This window comes from Microtus ochrogaster, unplaced genomic scaffold (assembly GCF_000317375.1).
Source record: "Microtus ochrogaster isolate Prairie Vole_2 unplaced genomic scaffold, MicOch1.0 UNK22, whole genome shotgun sequence".
Lineage (NCBI taxonomy): Eukaryota > Metazoa > Chordata > Mammalia > Rodentia > Cricetidae > Microtus > Microtus ochrogaster.
Window position 1 is genome coordinate 4,512,652 of NW_004949120.1, and position 4,397 is coordinate 4,517,048.

The window sequence follows — 4,397 nt, forward strand, 5'->3', positions numbered from 1 at the left end:
CCTCTATGATTCCTGCTGGGTTTCTGTCTGAGATGCTGGCAGCCACAAATGTAGGCCTCTGAGAAGCCACATCCTAAACCTTCTCACCTGGCTGGACCTTTCTGTCTGTAGCATTTGTGGCTGAAACAACAGTCCAGGCTTCACCCAAAGGAGAACTCTCACTAGTAAGTCCCAAGGCTCTCTATAAGACTTCAGCCTTTGAAGTGGGCTTTGCAAACAAATAAAATCTGTCCTTATTAGCACCTCAACTAAAGAAGCTAAATAAGTACTTTAAAAAAACTGTACCCCATAAGCCTCTGCTCTATTAGGAAAAATCCTGGTCTTCATGTGTTTAGTGGGGCAAATAAAGCCCACTAAGTCAAGAGTGGGAAACTCTTCCTTATAGACTGTCCTTTTCCTTAAAACCCAAAGTTAGCTCTTTTATGAGTCTGTGCTCTGATAGTAAAGCATTAGACAAACAATTACCTGAAAAAATTAAAAGCTCATCAGAGGAAATAGAAGGACCTGGACCTGCTGCATCTGCTGGAAAAGATGCACCTAGAGACGTCAGCCCTTGGGTAAATCTCTGCAGAGGGAGGCACAAGGAACTACATATTTAATTACCATGACAGCTGTGGCCCCCCACATTTTTCCTAACTACATATAAAAAGGCTTTGACTTCCTGACCCCCCACCCACCTTTTCGCCTCATATTCAACCTTCTTATGGCTAGAACAAGTGGCCACAAGAGACTTAATAACAACATGGCCCCCTGGGTTAGAAGAGGAGTGCCTAGCAAACAAGACAAGAATAGTTTACCTTTGTCAAAGCCCTGTGTAGGTAAGGCCAAGGCTGAAGTGCTTACTCATCTGTTCCTTCATTGAGCAAATCAATAGGTTAGTATTGAGCCTATCTATGACATCAGACACCATGCTTGGCCAGAAGCCCTAGAAATGCAGAAAACATATTCCATACCCTCAAGGGCTTGCTGTGTTATAGAATTCCTCTGTCTTACTCTGTGCCTATGAATTATGTCTAGGAACAAAATTCATATTGATGAGGCTGCCTCATTCTCTGTCACACTTCAGTTTCTCAAAGATTGATGCTTACCTCTGACTCAAGACGTTTGTATATGCCATTCCCTCTTTCTGCAATGGTTTTTCCCTCCTTCCTTCCTCCTTCCCTTACTTGATTTTAGCAGCTTTCAAATCGTGGTTCATGCATCTTCTTAGATAAATCTATCTACATCAGTCTGAGCTACCATTGTATGTTCTGTGTTACCACATTTCTTCTCAGTTGGGGGTCATTCATTCATTCATGTATAATAATAATAATAATTCAATTTATCTCTGTGTCCTGTTATATAGAGAGCTTAGAAAGAGAGGGGTGCATCTTGATTTTTCTCAACATTGAGCTCCTATACCAGGGCCTAGAACATCTTGAGCCCTCAGGAAATGCTACTTCATCCTTGTTGAATGGATCTAGAAGATGATAGTAGAATACTCCTATCTATGCAAGATAACATAAAAAACCTTAAGGATGGAAATTCCTTTGCATGGTTTCAGTCCGTATTTCTGGCTCCCTTCATCCTGCCTCCCTGGTGAAAGTGAATATCCTAGAAATGGGAACTTGTCATGGAGGCTCTTCAGATCACAATAGACAGGAAAGAGAAAAATACAGGAGCTAGAGACAAGACATAGCCTCTAAAAACTAACCCACAGTGTAAGCTTCAGTTAGGCCCCATCTTCTAAAGTTTCCAGTACCTCTCAAAGTAACACCAAGACCTGGGAACTAAACACTCAACGCATGAGCCCCTGGCAGACATTTTCTATTCAAACTATAGCAGAATTTCTATCCCAGTTCTTAATGCTACAGTTCAAGGTTGAAGCTGTCTGTATAATCACACTGAAACTTTCAACAGCATTTGCATGTTAGAGTGTTTCAAGAGTCACTGTGGAGTGTGAATGAATAAAAGCTCAAACCACACTTGACAATGTTCAGGCTCTACGTCTACCAACTGTATATAGCTTGGACAAAGGCTTATGTAATCTCTGGGCCAGGCTGAAAAATGGCTCCTCCAAAAAATATCCTTGTCAAATCCTTAGAATCCATAACTATTGCTTTATGTTTTAAAAAGGTCTTCACAAATGTGATAAAGTTAACCAACTTGAGATAAGGAGAAAACTCTGAGTTATCCCAGGGGTTTCATAAACACAGTCCCCTGTTGCCTTTATAACACAGTCACAACAAAGAGAACTGAGGGCGACAGGGGAGGGGGGATGTAAGGTGAGCACAGAGGTAGAGATTGAAGCGATGCAGCCACAAGACAAGGACTTCCTGGAGCAGCCTGAAGCAAGAAGAGGTAAGGAACAAATCCTCCCCTCAATCTCCACTGAGAACATAACCCTGACAGCATCTTGAGTCTAGACTATTTGTCTCTACAACTGTGAAAGGAAATCAATTTCAGTTGTTTTAAGACACCCAGTTTGTGCTAATTTAGTATAGCATTCGTGGGTATCTGATCTCTAAACCTCAGGTACCTCATATGTGGAAGGGAGACAACACATAACCTATAGGACTGTGCATTTAAACAAATCAAAAGGCACTCGGGGAATAACTCAGCCCTGATGATCACGATCAAAACCTCTACATCAAAAAGAGAATGTCTGTCAATCACAGCAGAGTTGGGTCCTTACCTCACTTTTCAATTGCCGGGGGGGAAAGAAAAAAATCATTCCAGATGTCTGATGACTCTTCCCACCTGTGATGCAGATGCCCTTGTCCTTCGCATGCTGCTGCACCATTGCCAGGAAGCCAGAGGCACGCCGGAGCTGTTTGAAAGAAAAAGCCAGTCTCCCCTTAAAACATCACCAGATCTAACCCAGCACCTGCCATAACCCAGATGCTCAGCGGGTCCTTGGTGTCAGTGAGCCCTTGGCTCATTACAGCTTAAACAAATTTACCGAGTTAGCAGAAGAAAGGATAAAAGCTTCCCAATGAAGGATTGATGTGCATTTGCTTTTTATCCCTACCTGGGTAGCAAACTTCGCTGGAGTCATCTAATGGAAGATGGTGGTAACAAGTTTAGGTCACTCTTGCCAGCATGACAGGGAACCCTGCAAACATCAAGGCAACTCTTTTAGGGACTGTTTAAGGTTATTCTCCTTGTGTGTCCCTGCCTTTCCAAGGGCTTTCAAATTTAGTAAGAGCTCTTCCCAAATGAATCTCGGGTGGTTTTCCCTCACACACACTCCGAGTGTCAGCATATATTTTTGTTTTACATTCAACCTGTAATAAGGGAGTGAAGGGTGTGTATCTAGATATGCTAAAAATTAAAGAGGTGAATTTCATCCCAAGAGTGATGCTTATTCACGGGTTAGCATAGGTTAAGCTAAAAGTTAGTTCCCTGACTCATGCCGATTGCACATTTCTGCTAGCGTGATCTACATTTCTAGGCAGTGCATGAGATATTTTGACAGTTATGTATATGCAGAGGTAGGCTATTTTCTTTTGATTGTATTTCAAACTCATTTAAAGTTATTGAAGCAGTAACCTTAGTAATTATAGCGACTGGTACAATATTAATGATAAATCTGCTTAAAGCAAGTAAGAGATATTTTATGACTATTATAAATATGAGTCACCCAGACCAAAGCCAGCATAACAGGACCAAAACTTTTCATGAGTGTCTCTTTGCGAGAAGAGAGGCTGTTTTCCTGATTTTTAATTTGAGGGTAAATAATAGCTGCCAGTTGACTTGAAGCTGGATCAGTATGTATAACCTCAGACAGAGATAGGGAGGTTAATTTAGATTTCTGGAAATACTCAAGCTATATTTTAGGGGTTGCTGTCTTAAAAACCACATAATTCTTAAAATTTCATAAATTCCATTAAAAAGATGTATAGAAAACTAGATCAACCCCTCAAAACTACCCTAAAATGCATTAGCTAGATAGAGCATTTCTACTTGACTCTGGGGAGCTGTAACTCTCCAGGGAAGAGTTCAGCCCTTTACAAGGTTGAATCCCCACTTAATCATTCCACACATTCATTTTGAGTCAGTTTTGTGCTAGACACCAGACTAAGACTAAAGGAAACTTGTGAATACTTTCTTTGGGGTTGCTGGGTTTGTAGCCTAAGTGTAACTCCGAACCATAAACAATAGGTTCCACCTCGTTGTGTCTGATCTAGGCTTCTCATCTTGCTTTCTGTTACCATCTTCATGTTGAATTTCAGATGTCACCATGCCATTTTTCCAGAATATTCTCAAACTCATGCATGCCGTGATAGGATGACCAACTCAGATGAACAGTCTGCTCAGGTAACTCCTGCCAGTTCCCACCATAGTCTGCTCAGGTGACTCTTGCCAGTTCCCACCATAGTCTGCTCAGGTGACTCCTGCCAGTTCCCACCATAGTC

General features: G+C 41.6%; 1 pseudogene; it reads left to right on the top strand.

The window, feature by feature from the left end:
- The first annotated feature begins 2,291 nt into the window (after positions 1-2,291).
- Positions 2,292-4,397, top strand: part of LOC101997801 — an 82,542-nt pseudogene continuing 80,436 nt past the window's right edge.